The 15,282-nt window shown below is 52.0% G+C and overlaps 1 pseudogene; it reads right to left on the reverse strand.

Moving 5' to 3' along the window:
* Positions 1–399: 399 nt before the first annotated feature.
* LOC119622538 (glutathione hydrolase 5 proenzyme-like) lies at positions 400–9,929 on the reverse strand (annotated as a pseudogene).
* Positions 9,930–15,282: the final 5,353 nt, after the last annotated feature.

Raw genomic sequence — 15,282 nt, forward strand, 5'->3', positions numbered from 1 at the left:
TTTGTAGGCCAGGCATGGTGGCTCATGTCTATAATTCCAGCATTTTGGGAGGCCAAAGTGGTAAGATTGCTTGAGCTCAGGAGTTCAAGACCAGCCTAGGCAACATGGTGAGAGACCCTGTCTCTACTAAAAACAAAAAAATAAAAACTATCCAGGTGTGGTGCACACACCTATAGTCCTAGCTCCTGGGAGCCTGAGGAGGATCACTTGAGCCCAGGATGTCAAGGCTGTAGTGAGCTGTGATCACAACACTGCACTCCAGCCTGGGCAACAGAGTGAGATGCTGTCTCAAAAAAAAAAAAAAAAAAAAAAATTTATATATATACATATATATATATATATATATATATATATATATATATATATATAGTAAAAATTATCACCAATGCCCTAGTGCCCCAGAAAAAAATTACTTTGTAGACTGCCACAGGTAAAACAACCTCTTTTACAAATAAAGTTGCAAATATAAGTTACAAATCACACAAGGAGAAAGTCACCATGAGGGAGAGTCTGAGAGGCCCCAGCCAGGAAAACTCACTTCTGAAAAATGGCATCAACCACAGAACAAAGACCAAGGTGCTGAGATCCTCAGCCTGGGAGCAGCATAGGCAACACCCTGCTCTCTGTCTTAGAGGCCACAGAACTGGCCTGGGGGCCACTGACGGCCTCACTCATCAAGGTCCCCAACTCCTATGGCCCCCAAAGCTGAAGTGTACCTGGCCTAAGAATCTCAGTGACTGAGTTCCTCTCAGGTGGCTTTGAGCAGCATGGACTTGGGGAGTGGGGTCTGCCCTAGGCATCCAGCTCGGACCTCAGTCTCACCTGGCTGAAGCTGGACTGGTACTCCACACAGCCCTTGCTGTTCACATGCAGGATGGGGATCGCTCTCAGGTCAAAGCCAAGCCATAGCTTGTTCATGATGGCCTGGGGGAGAGATGAGGGATACAGGGAGAAAGGGGATACCCACTACCCTACATCAGCCCTCATATCCCCACTCCAGGGAGAGTCAGACAGTATGCTGCCCAGAGAGGAGACACTGGAGCCCAGAGCCCCCCCCGACTCACCTGGGACACAGCAGAGATGAGCTCCCCGCCAGCCCCGCCAATCACTAGCTTTGACCCCTGGGCTTTGTTGATCAAGATGGAGGGCACCATGGAGGACGGGGAACACTTTCTGGAACTGGGGGCCAGAACCCTCCGGGAGCTCCACCCACCCTGTCTCCATTCACTGCTGAGCAAACAGTGGCTTGGCGAGTGCAGTGACCCATCCAGGGGTCAGCATGCAGCCCCAGCCCAGCCCCCTCCCCCCTCTTCCCTAGTTGGGGGCCTTGTGGACCCCGGGTGGGAAGCCTTGTTCTCACCAGGTTGAGGGGGTGGTGCCGGAACCCTGGGGGCGTCACTCACATAAGTCCAGGACCTCATTGTTGAGGATGATGCCTGTCCATGGTGAATACGCCATTGCTCCAAAGCTGCAGCCGTGGAGGCAGAGCCCGGGCTAGGACCCGGGGTTCCCACCAGACACCGCCTGCCCTGCCCACCTTGCAGGACCCCCTCATTTTACAGCTGCCCCGAAGCATGCTGGAGCCACTATTCTCTCCCTGGCACCAACCAGGAGGGGTCCCCAAAGACCCACCTGTGCCCCCACATCAGGGCACCCTTCTGAGTGAGGCTGCCCATTCCCAGGTAAGTCTTGGCTCAGGGCCACCCCAGCAGCAGCCTTTCCAGCCAGAGATGTCAGGGGTGGCGGCCTCTTTTGAACTAGAGGAGGAGACAAAGGGCAAAAGCAAGGTGCTGCCCCATGGATACAAGTGAGGGGACATGGGGCTGGGGGAGTGCAGGTCTAGGAGAGGAGGAGTGAGGCCACCAGCCTTCCCCCAAGCCCCACGCACAGTGTGTTGATGGTGCTGGTGGCAGCCACGGTGCCGCCATCCTCCTTGTGCACAGACACAGGGGACGTGCCTGTCTCGTGGCCCCAGGCCCCAGCCAAGCTGTAGTGGCTGAGCTGGTGGTCCCCCCGGCCATCGATCTGTTGGCGGATGAGCTGGGCCAGGGTCTCCCCCAGCAAGTCCCGGGAGGCATTCTGGGGTGGGTGGGCAAGTGGCAGGGTCAGTGAGGGGCAAGGCGGGATCCGCAGAACCAAGGGCAGGACAAGCTCAGCCCCCATGGCGGCCACCTCCAGTCTGTCTTCTACCTTGTGGCCAGGCCTCCCTCAAGCCCAGGCTAGGTCTAGACTCTGCCCACCCTCCAGGTCCTTTGAGATATGGTGCCACTCCTGCACCTGACCCCTTTACCTGCCACCCCGGGATCCCTTTCAGTCCTGCCCTGGCCTAGAACCACATACATCTCCCTCCATCCTCCCCCTGCGAGGCCTGACCCTCCTTTCATGCTAAGTCCTGAGCCAGGGAGAAGGAGGACAGCCCCCCAGCCCAGCAACCTCAGCAACCTCACCTAGAGCTTCGGGTGGCTGTGAGGGTCCCCCAGCCTCCACCTCGGCCCCTGGCAAACTTGAGCGTCTCCACAAGGTGGTGGTACATGTTCACCCTCCCCTCAGGCCTGGCCACAGACTCTGCTGAGAAGTTGAACGCTGGAGAGGGGTCGGGGCACAGGTTGGGGTCACCCTATGTAAAGGGTTGAATGTTGCCCCCCCTCTGCAGAAGGATCCACCCACATCCTAATTCCCAAAACCTGTGGATATTACCTTATACAGCACAAGAGTGACTAATACCTTAAGTGGAAAAGTATGTTAAAGATTTTTATTTTTATTTTGAGACAGTCTCACTCTGTTGCCCAGGCTGGAGTGCAATGGCCCCGTCTCAGCTCACTGCAACCTCCACCTCCCAGGTTCCAGTGATTCTTGTGCCTCAGTCTCCTGAAACTACAGGTGTTCACCACCATGCACAACTAATTTTTTTGTATGTTTAATAGGGACGAGGTTTTGCCATGTTGTCCAGGCTGGCCTTGAACTCCTGGCCTCAAGTGATCTGCCTACTTTGGCCTCCCAAAGTGCTGGCATCACAGGTGTGAGCCACCATGCCCGGCCTTTTTTGTGGGTTTTTTTTTTTTTTTTTTTTTTTTTGAGAGGGAGTCTTGCTCTATCACCCAGGCTGGAGTGTGTGGCACGATCTTGGCTCACTGCAATCTCCACCTCCCAGATTCTCCTGCCTCAGTCTCCAGAGTAGCTAGGACTACAGGCACGTGCCACCATGCCCAGCTAATTTTTGTATTTTTAGTAGAGATGGGGTTTCACCATGTTGGCCGGGCTGGTCTCCAACTCCTGACCTCAAGTAATCCACCTGCCTTAGCCTCCCAAAATGCTGGGATTACGGGCATGAGCCACCGCACCCAGCCTAAAGTACGTTAAAGATTTTGAGGGGAGGAGATGATCCTGGATTATCTAGATGTGCCCTAAATGTGATCACAGTGTCCTTATAAGACAGACACACAGAGAGGACACAGAGCAGAGGAGAAACCAGAATGACTATGGAGACAGAGACTAGAGTGAGGCAGCCACAAGCCAAGGAAGGCTGGCAGCCTCCGGAAGTGGGAAGAGGCTGTGAAAATCGTCAAAATAGAGCTGCAGCCAGGCACGGTGGCTCACACCTGTAATCCCAGCACTTTGGGAGGCCAAGGCAGGCGGATCACCTGAGGTCAGGAGTTCGAGACCAGCCTGATCAACATGGTGAAATCCCATCTCTACAAAAATACAAAAGTTATCTGGGCATGATGGCAGGTGCCTGTAATCCCAGCTACTGGGGAGGCTGAGGCAGGAGAATCGCTTGAACCCAGGAGGCAGAGGTTGCAATGAGCCAAGATTGTGCCACTGCACTCCAGCCTGTGCAACAGAGCGAGACTCCATCTCAAAACAAAACAAAATGAAACACCTACCCCACAATCATCCTTCCAGGCTGCCCCAGCTGACAGAAGGGGACATGAAGGCTGACCCAATATTGCTGCCTGCCTGGGTCACATAGGCCTGTCCTGTCACCCACTGCTCTCAAATGGGCTCTGGACAGAACCCACCAGACACACAATTGTGAGATCCTCAATAGCCCTAGGGTGGAGGTGCTATGACCAAACCCTTTCCCTGGCTGTTCCTCCCCATGAAGATCAGGGTGACTGGGAAGATGACAGGGCAGGAACCAAGGCCCCATGACCTGTCCCTGAAGGCTAGACAGCAGACAGGAACCTCAGGGGATTTGGCCCTGCTAAGTGGCTGCATTCCACAGCAGTCAGCTGGGAGGGGTCTAAAGTGGAGAGTCACAGGGCTCCGTCCCCTGCCCTGGCCGGCTCAGCAGTTTCCTCTCTGCCTGAGAGCATATGAGACATGCAGGATTCACAGCAGCAGGTGGGCAGGAAGAATGTCTGAGTGGGCAAACGACGGCCCAGACCCCCGCAGCTGACCCCAAAAGGAAAATCTTGGGCTGGGGAAAGTAGGGAGACAGAGAGCTGCCTGAGACGGGGCACAGAAGAAGCCTGGCAGCAGCTGCGGGTTCCAGAGAGGGGAGAGAGGAGTTGAGGCACTTTATCAAAGGTCATGTCAACAGAGATAGGGCCTACAGAATGAAGGAGGCTTTTCCTGGCATGCTAAGTGTGTCACATTCTGTCCCAGTCAGCCCTCTACCCGCTGAATGCAGAGAGGGCACCTCCAGGGAAGTGGGTCTGGGGAAGCCATGTCACCGGAGGAAAGACTGCAGGGGAGCTGGCCTAGAATTCTTCTCCAGACTCCACAGCTCCTGCCCTGGGCATATAAGGTAGTGAGTTCCCTGTCCCCAGAAATGTGCAAGCCTCACTCACCCAGAGACACTGACTCTGGTGTCAGTACCACACACTTCCAACACACGTGCAAGCACATGCACACACAGACACAACTGAGCCTAATCTCGGCTGAGCTGAGCAGCTTCCCAGGATGCAGCACAGAGAGGAGTATGAGGAAGAGGTAGGCATGGCAGCCAGTCTGAAGTTTCCCTGTTAATCCTTGAACCCAGCTTGACGGCTTTTTCACCACAACCCCAGAGCCACAAGGCTGAAACTGGAGCACAGCCTCAACCCCATTCACCAGCAGGAAACTGAAGCTTAGACAAAAGGGATTTACCGAGGTCAGCTGGCCCCAGGAGGTCTCAGGTGAAGGTGAGCCCAGGACCCACCCACCCCTTACACTGCCAGCCTCCAGCATGGAGTCACTATCTCTGGGTATGAGAACGTACAGATCTCTGGGGCTTCCCCAGGCCTGTCTACACCCCTGGACCGGATGCTCACCATCCAGACCTGGAGTTGGAATCCATCTCCCATACTGTCTACCCTTGCAGTACAGAGTTGAGAATTAGAAAAAACACCCCTTCAGTAAGATTTCATAACTACGACCTGCTGGAAACCTGTCAAAAGAACTATATATATCCCTATACATAGAGCTGAGAGGTGGCAGGCGCCACCTGCAGTTGGGCAATGACCCCTTGCACAACTGGCCCTGTCCCACCCCATTCCACAGCCACACACAGAGCCCAGGAGTGGGACAAGCATGGCCCAAGGACACAGGGTCCCCCAACCCCATCACAGCTCTGGCTCTACTCCAGAGCTGACCCCTCATCCACACTCAAGGCTGCCAGATCCTCCCAGGCCTGTTTCTTCATGCTGCACTTTTCTCTCTCTCTCTCTCTTTTCTTTTTTTTTTTTTTTTTGAGTCGCCCAGGCTGGAGTGTAGTGGTGTGATCTCGGCTCACTGCAATCTCTACCTCCTGGTTCAGGTGATTCTCCTGCCTCAGCCTCCCAAGTAGCTGGGACTACAGGCGTGTACCACCATGCCCAGCTAATTTTTGTGTTTTTAGTAGAAAGGAGGTTTCACCATGTTGGCCAGGATGGTCTTGATCTCTTGACCTCATAATCCACCTACCTTGGCCTCCCAAAGTGCTGGGATTACACGCATGACCATTGCACCCGGCCCACTCTTCCCTCTTAATTCCAAGAAGCCACGGCTCTCTCAAGGGCTTCTTTGAATAAGTCAGGTGACTCCCCCTAGCCCTCCACCCACTAGCATACCTCTCTCAAACCCACTTATCAGCCAAGAAACAGAGACCGCCCCCAGCTCAGATGCAGTTGGATAAAGAACCCAGGGCTCTCCCCACCTGTAGGATCCCTCTGCAGGATGCACCCACGTGAGTCTCATCCCCTTCACCCTGAAGTGCAACTCACTCCCACCGCACAGGTGCATAAACTGAGGCTCCAAGAGGAAAAGGAACTTCTCTAGAGTGCAGAAAGCATATGGCAGAGCTGAGAATGGAACTCAGGCCTCCAGACACTCCTGGGAGTCCCCTGGCCTGAACTTCCCCACCTATGATGCCCAGCAGCTCAGAGAGGGTGAGTGGCTCCTCTGGGTCACACAGCGCTTGGGCACAGCCAGGTGTCCTCACTCACTGGCTCACTGGACTCCGGATCTGGTCATCCAGCAGCACATCAAAACCAAGCTAAGATTCCCCGCTGTGACCCAGCTCCTCTCCCCGCCTCCCCCCGGCAGCCTGGGGGTAGGCAGTGCAGTGCGAGGGAGGCTTTAAAGGCACAAGAACTGCTGCAGGTGGGACACGGGCTGGCTCCTGGTCCCATCCCTGGGGCTGTGTGATCTGGGATGACTGCAGGTCTGAGTCCGGTGGGGTCTCAAACCCTGAATGAGAGACCTCAGCTCTGAAGGCCTTGGTGGGGCTGAATGAGGCTGGGATTCAGCAGGAGGCAGATTAGACCAAAGGCTCCCTGGGAGATGGGGCCACAGAGCTGGGGTGTAGCCAGATGCCCACACCAGGAGGGGCTGGAGATGTAAGCGTCTGAGGCCCCACAAGGTCTGAGGAGCCTAGATCACCTCTACAACCCCAGGGCAGGGATGCCTCTCCTAACAGGCCCTCCCCACAACTTGCAGGGCTACAGGCGGGGGTCTAGGGGATGTCACTCCAAGGACCCTAGTCACCTGGGCTGAAGGGAGTCACATGATCCAGGAGGGTCCTTCCTCAACCCCCAATTTCAGGGTTCTGAGCAGACAGGCTGATGGAGGACCCCAGGCAGTGGAAGCAGGGGGATGAGGCCCATCCATCCATCACAGCCTCACCTGCTCTGCCCCATTCAATGAGATGGGGTGGGTGTCCGCACAGGCCTGGCAGGCCCAAGCCTCTCAGCCCTCAGATGGAGGCCCACACATGGTCAGCAGCCTGCCATAATTGTCTTAGCAAGGCACACGCTTAAATTCCTTCTTTCATTCCATCATTCATTCTCCCATCAAATCCTGGCCCCTCCAGATTCTTCTCTCAAGGAGCCCTGACCTGGCTGGGCATGAGACAGTATGGTCACCCCAGGGGGAAGAGCCCTAGGGGAGGGGCAGACACCAGAATAGGGAATCCAGCCTGAGATGGGATTGGATTTGGGGAGGATCTGCCAGGAAGAAGGAACCACCTGACCCTGAAGGCCAGGAAATGGAGCCTTTTCCAGGAAGTGAGGGCTTCAGGGGACCTCTTGACCACCCTAGGCCCTTCCTGAGCCCTGAGGTGTCAAGTCTGGAAAAGGAGGTTGCTGAACTAAGACCTTCAAGGCCAGGCCAGTCTGGACTTTGAGAGCCCTGGGAAACTGGTCAATGTGTGACCGGGTCCAGTAACCATTAACCCTGGCTCACTCATTAAGACCCTGGTGGGTGTCAATTAGCTCTTTGGCCAGTTCCAGGAGGCAGGCAGAGGGTAGGGGTCATGTGAAGAAGGGAGTGCTGATTGGGGCGCTAGGTGGAGGCTGGCTGAGCTGACTCTCTAGTATCCTTGTTTCTTGAGGAGAGATCCAGGGCCAAGCTGGCCTCCAGCCAGAGGTAGCTACTGACACAGCCTGGGGCGGGTGCTGCCCCACCATCCTAGTGACTTTCACCTCCTTATCACCTCTGTGTACTGGCACCAGCAGCCCACACTGCCTCGGGGGCCTTGGCCAGACAGGAGGAGCAAGGGGCCAGTCCAGTGCCTGGCTCAGCATCCAGCCACACAGCCCTTCTGAGAAATGGGCCCACTGTGGCCTCCAAAGCCCCGTCTGTTTCAATGGACTGGGATCTGCCCCACCTCTGTATCTGGGAAAACAAGGCACTGGTGGGGCAAGAAGGGAGCTCCTGGCATAGGAACCTGCAGCCTGAGAGGGGAAGGGACCTGTTGAAAGCCACTCGACAAGACAGTGACCCATGACACCAGGAAGGCTGTACAAACCACTTCCTGCAACTGGTGTCTCATTGCAGCCCCACCCCACTGGCAGGTCCAGGAAGCTGACCACACTGAGTACCAGGAATGACCCAGAAAGCCTCATGCCCTGAGTGGGCCATGGTGAGGGCCATGGTGGGGCGGGGTAGGGGGGCACATGGGTGGTGACATCCCAAACTGCAGTCATGAGGCTGACAATAAACAAGCAATGCGGATGGGTCCAGATGCCAGCCGTGCCTGGCCCATACTCCAGAACTGCTAGAACAACATCTCAGGGACCCCTGGGAACCAGAAACCCAATATTATCCAGGACATTTTATATCCCCTGGTGTCCTGCACCAAGGAGACACTTGGTAAACTGGCTAAATGAAACTGACTTCAAATCCAAGCATCATAGCATTTGACTCAATATTAGGATCACAGAATCTCAAGTGTTTGGTCTCTGATCTTCCATCATCCCAGAAAGGTCGGCTTACATACCTTCCCCAATGGGGAGCTCACTACCTTCAAAGACAGCGGAACTGTAGTTGGTTGGCAAGTTCTTCCCAACATTAAGCCCCAATTTGCCTCTTTGTAACACCTGCTGCAAGTGGGCCTGACCTCAGATCCTGCCTACTGTCTAAGGCCACAGAGCAGAGAATCAGGGGCCACCCCAGATCCTGTACCTGGCCACAACCTCTCTGAGCCACAAAGACCACACTGAAGGGATGGAAGGAAGACTTCAGCTCAATGAAGGGGCGGGTGCCACTCAGTTGTGATGGAGGAGGTCAGCACAGGCCAACTGTGGGCATGGGCAGAGCTCCTGTGCCCCCAGAGCCTGGCCAACACCCCCAGTGCCATCTGCAGCATTTGTTATTCTAGCACCCACCTTTGATGTGAGGACATAGGCTGGAGCATGGCCAAGTGCTTGGGCCCTTCAGAATTGTCAGCTTGTGCATGCCTGGGAGCACTCAGCAGCAGGGCTGGCCTGGCACTTGATGGACCAAGTCCAACTCCCAAACTCAGAGGCAGGATGGCAGAGGCATGGGCCCTAGAGTCCCTGGGTTCAAACTCAACCCCAGCCACTGAAAGTGTGGGTAATCTTGGTAATCTTTCCTTTCCTGGCCTCAGTTTCCTACCTGAAGAACAGGGATAACTAGAACAGTTGCTGGGTGGATTCCCTGAGATGGCCACGCGCAGACTGTAGGAGGCACCTGCTACTTTCAAGGCCTCACAGGGTCTCGCCAGGCTCCAACACCGGGCCTGTAGGAGCTTCTCTACTTTCCTGATAAGCAGCTCAGAGCAGGGGCCCAAAGGGCGCCCCTCCTGGCTGCCCTGTCCTCCCTGCCCAAGGCACCCTCCACAGGTAGTATTTATCACATCACCTGCTAATTATCTGCAGTGTCTCAAAGCTCCAAGTAGAGGTTGGAGGTGGAGGAAGACTGTCCATGCCCCAGTCCTGACACTATCCCATAGCCTGGTCTCCAGGAGAACCAACCTGCTCCTGTCTCAAGGCGTCCCTGGTGATGCCCAAGCCCACCTGTTCACACACAGCCCCCCGTGACTTCACTGATGCCAAAACTGCCCAGCACTTTCCACGCACACCATGCTCTCACCTGGACTTTTGGGGGCTCCCCTTACCTCCTCCTGCCTCGTAGCAGCACCTTCTCAAGCTCCCTTGCTTCTTGGATGCTGGGCTCAGGAATGCTCTCACTGACGAGTCTGCACCCCTGCTGGCTGTTTCAGACATGCCGGGTGGACGTGCCCAAGCCTGAGCTAAGCAGCTGCCTCCCCAGACCTCCAACGGCCAGAGAAGCCAGAGTCTAGCCCAGGGCAGCTGCCCCTGCATCCTCACTGGTCCTGTCCAGCTGCTCCCGCCTCTACACCTCACTCCCAGCTCACCTGACCGCCAGTCCCCATGGGCCACCACTCTTACCTGAAGACTCCCAATCACAGGTCTCAGCCCCACTGCTATCTCCCTACTATAACCCTGGCAATCGGCATGCAATCTGAGCACACCCCTCCCCCACTGGAAAATAAAACACTCCAGCGGCCCCCCTTGTCCTACCTTGCTGGCGCCTGTCCTTTCCTCTTTTTTTTTTTTTTTTTTTTTGGAGTGGGGCAGCTGGATATGAACTGTCCTTCCTATTGTTCCTTCCGGGTCTTTGGGACTTTGCACTGACTCCATTATCATGGAGGCACTCTCGGACACCGATCACAATGCCACCTCCTCCTGAAGCCCTCCGGCACTGCACCTCACTCTGCAGGCCGGCTGCTACTGCTGCCTCTTCCGCAGTATCCACAGTGCCCAACAATCTTCACTGAATGGATGGATGCCAGCTTTCAGGTGGCTGTTTTTACTAAAATGCATCTTCTAGGACTTTACACTGACTCCACCTAGCCACCTGACAGCTGGCATCTCTAATCTTGTAATCCCAGCACTATGGGAGGACGAGGTGGGTGGATCACTTGAGACCAGGAGTTTAAGACCAGTGTAGGCAACATAGTGAGACCCTGTCTTTAATTTTTAAATTATATTTTTGAAAAGGCCAAAGGGGGCAGTTTGGGGAGCTTCATGTGGAGGTTGACAGGAAGGTGAATAAGAACTCATCCACGGCCAGCTGCAGTGGCCCATACCTATAATCCCAGCACTTCAGGAGGGCAAGGCAGGTGGATGGCTTGAGCCCAGGAGTTCACTACTGGCCTGGGCAAGATAGACAGACCCTATCTCTACAAAAACAAAAAAAAATTACCTGGGTGTGGTGGCACATGCCTGTGGTCCCAGCTACTTGGGAGGCTGAGGGGGATGATCACTTGAGCATGGGAGGCAGAGGCTGCAGTGAGCTCAGCTAGAGCCACTGAACTCCAGCCTGGGCAACAACAAAAAAACCCAACTCATCCATGTGTCCAACTCCAGCAGGACAGAAACTTCTGTACCTGGGAGTCTTCCAGTCCTCACCTTATATTATCTCTTCATCTGACTGTTTATTTGTAGCCTTTATTTACTTTATCTTTTTTGTGATCCACCCACCTCAGCTTCCCAAAGTGCTGGGATTACAGGTGTGAGCCCCCGTGCCCAGCCTGTTTTTAAAAAATATTTTAGTTTTTACAATAACCCTTCATTGAGGTATAATTGAAACACAGTGAAGTGGACATTCCAAGCATTTACTGGATTTAAGTGTGCAATATGATACATTTTGCCACATATATACATCCATGAAGCCACTATCACAATCAAGGTAGTAAATGTACCTGTCACCCTAAAGTTTCCTCATGCCTCTTGGTAATCCCTCCCTCCTGCTTCTCCCTGCCCACCGCCATCCAAAAGCAACAATTGATCTGCTTTCTGTTTCCATAGTTTGCATTTTATAGGTTTTGAAATATATAAAATCATATAAAATATACTTTGTGTGTGTGTGTGTGTGAGGTGGGGTCTCACTCTGTCACCCACACTGGAGTGGAGTCTCAGCTCACTGCAACTTCCACCTCCCAGATTCAAGCTCTTCTCATGCTTCAGCCTCCTAGGTACCTGGGACTACAGGCGCATGCCACCATGCCCAGCTAATTTTTGTATTTTTAGTACAGATGGGGTTTCACCATGTTGGCCAGGTTCATCTTGAACTCCTGACCTCAAGTGATCTGCCTGCCTCGACCTCCCAAAGTGCTGGGATTACAGGTGTGAGACACTGCACCTGGCCAAATGTACTCTTTTCTATATGGCTTTTCACTTAGCATAATGATTTTGAGACTGACTCACGTGTACCAGTAGTTCCTTTTTATTGCGGAGTATTCTGCTGGACGGTGTGCCACAATTTATCTATTCATCTGCTGATGGACGTTTGAGTTGTTTCCAGTTTTTGGCTATTACAAATAAACTGCTATGAAAATTAATGCATAAGTTTTTACATGGACACATATTTCCTTTTCTCTTGGGTAAATACCTAGGAGTGGAATGCGGGGATCATAAGGTAGATGCATTTTTAATGTTTTAAGAAACCATCAAACTGTTTTCCAAAGTGGTGCTGCAGTTTTACATCCCCATCAGCAGTGTTTGGGAGTTCCTCTTGCTTTACATCTTCAACAGCACATAGCATGGTGAGTTTTTTAAACATTAGCCATTCTTCTGGGTGTGTAGCAGTATCTCTGTGGCTTTAATTTGGCATCTCCCTAATGACTAATGATGTTGAACATCTTTTCATGTGTGTGTTTGCCATCTGTATCTTCTTAAGTCTGTTCAATTTTTTCCCTATGTTTTATTATTGAGCTTTGCGAATTTTTTTTTTTTTTTTTTTTTTTTTTTTTTTTTTTTTGAGATGGAGTTTCACTCTTATTGCCCAGACTAGAGTGTAATGGGGTGATCTCGGCTCTCCACAACCTCTGCCTCTGGGGTTCAAGTGATTCTCCTCCCTCAGCATTCTTGAGTAGCTGGGATTAGAAGCATGCACCACCACTTATACACTGTTGGTGTGATTGCAAATTCTTTCAGCCATGGTGGGAAGCAGTTTGAAGATTTTTCAAAGAACTTAGAAAAGAACTACCATTCAACACAGCAATCCCATGACTGGGTGTATCTGCAAAGGCAGATACATCATTCTAAAAAAAAAAAGTCACTTGCACCTGTACGTTCATCACAGCACTATTCACAAGAGCAAAGACATGGAATCAACTTAGATGCTCATTAACAGTGGATTGGATAAAGAAAATGTGGTACATATACACTGTGGGATACCACTCAGCCATGAAAATGAATGAAATTATGTCCATTGCAGTATCATGGATACAGCTGGAGGTCATATCTAAAGCACATTAAGCAGAAACAGAAAACCAAATACCACATGTTCTCACTTACAAGTGGAAGCTAAGCACTGGGTACACATGAACATCAAGATGGAACAATAGACACTGGGGACAACCACAGGGGAGAGAGGGAGAGGGACAAATGCTGAAAACCTACATATTGGGTCCTATCTGGGTGCTGGGGATCATTCATACCCCAAACCTTAGCATTGCACAATATACCCATATAACAAACCTGCACATGTACCCCTTGAATCTAAAGTGAAAGTTTTTAAAAAAACCTCATGGGATTCATTGGCGCAATTAAAAGAGGTTGAGTCCATCCATGCCCCATTCAAAATCCAGAAGTGGCTCACAAATGCTCTGGTCTTAGAGTTTCATTATGGGTTTTCTGATACAACACAAACAGGCAGAAGGGAATTGTATTTAATAAACTTGAAATGAACCATCGTATATAAAATAAAACAATACCACTTGTGGCCAGGCATGGTGGCTCATGTCTGTAATCTCAGCAGCACTGTGGGAAGCTGAGGAGTCCGGCAGATCATTTGAGGTCAGGGGTTTACATGCCCACCAACAGTGTTTGAGGGTTCCCCTCTCTCCACATCCTCACCAGCATTCAATATTGCCTGTCTTTTTGACAAAGTCCTATTTTAACTGGGTTGAGATATCTCATTGTGGTTTTGATTTGTGTTTCTCTGATGATTAGTGACATTGACACACCCACCATGCCTTCGGTTGACCATAGCTCAATTATACATCTAACATTGACATGACTAAAATAGTCCCTATGAAGCCAATAGTGCCATTGGTATCATGTAGAAGGATACAAGACATGAAACACCGTGTGCCAGCAGACTGGTATCATGCCTGTGTCTTTAGCAGGAGTCCTCACGGCTGTCCACACTTCAGTCCAGGGGCTATTCTCTGGATTCTGCTCCCCAAGTGACACCTCAGGTGCAAAGGAACAAGGTCACATGGGTGGGCACAGGGCTGCCCGGCTTAGAAGCCTGTGTCCCAAAAAGGAACTGAGATTTCTTTTAACAGTCCCATGGTCAAAGTTTTCAAGAGTCCCAGCAATGGACACGCCTAGTTACAAACACCACTGCACTCAGGGAAACCCAAAGTATGGTTTACCTCTTGATTTTTTCTCCAAAGTAAACCACCAAAAAGTTGACCACAGACTTCAAAACATTTCTAACAATAGCAAAACCAACTGATGGCAGACTTCAACAATTGCAATTACTCTTCTCTAACTCTAGACGCCCCCATTGTTTACAATTCATTCATAGCTCTCCCAATTCAGATAATGATGACCAACTATGGGCCATTTTTATATGTAGTCTGGTAACCCAACACAGATGACATTCCGCCTTTTCCAGGTTTCCAAGGGAGCCAACTCAGAAAGTTAACCCAAGTTCATATTTGTTTCTAGAGAAAGATAAAAAAATTTTTTTCTAACTTTATTCGTGCATACACAATACAAGGGTACATGAAATTTCTGAGAGACCTTCAGCCTCACTGCCAAATTTTCAAGAGCTGTGACAAACCCTAATGTCAAACCAAGACTGATTTTATAGCAGAACTGCCATCACATCTGTCAGCTGGATCTGCCATGGACTTTTTTGTGTCGTATCAACTGCTTGCCCATGTCTCTGAGTTGTTGAAAGTATCATAGCCCCAAACACATTTGTTTTCCTTTCGCTTTTTTTTTTTTTTTTTTTTGGAGATGGAGTCTCACTCTATCTCCCAGGCTGGAGAGCAGTGGCACAATCTCGGCTCACTGCAACCTCCGCCTCCTGAGTTCAAGCGATTCTCCTGCCTCAGCCTCCAGAGTAGCTGGGACTACAGGCATGTGCCACCAAGCCCGGCTAATTTTTAGAGATGGGGTTTCACCAAGTTGGCCAGACTGGTCTTGAACTCCTGACCTCAGGTGATCCACCCGCCTTGGCCTCCCAAAGTGCTGGGATTATAGGCATGAGCCACTGCGCCCGGCAGGCAAACACATTTCTAGTTCATGCATACATATGCCAGGTGGGATGAACCTGCCCCAGGGCCCCCGATGGTGCTCATGGGTAGAGCAGGGTGATCCCAGGCCCAAAGATGGCAGGCTTGGATGCTGGCAGCAGGTGGTCTGGCCTGTTGTTAGGCCCCCTGCTGGTGCAAGCATGTGCCAGAAGTGGCAGGAAGGGCAGGTCTATCCCCAGGTCCCTGGCTGGAGTACTTGGGCACTTGTGGGGTAGGGGTTCTTTGGGAGGGGTTAGCCTGTCCTCAGGCCCTGTGGGAGCCTACATGGACACAGGTTG

This window comes from Chlorocebus sabaeus, chromosome 19 (genome assembly GCF_047675955.1).
Source record: "Chlorocebus sabaeus isolate Y175 chromosome 19, mChlSab1.0.hap1, whole genome shotgun sequence".
NCBI classification, from domain to species: Eukaryota; Metazoa; Chordata; class Mammalia; order Primates; family Cercopithecidae; genus Chlorocebus; species Chlorocebus sabaeus.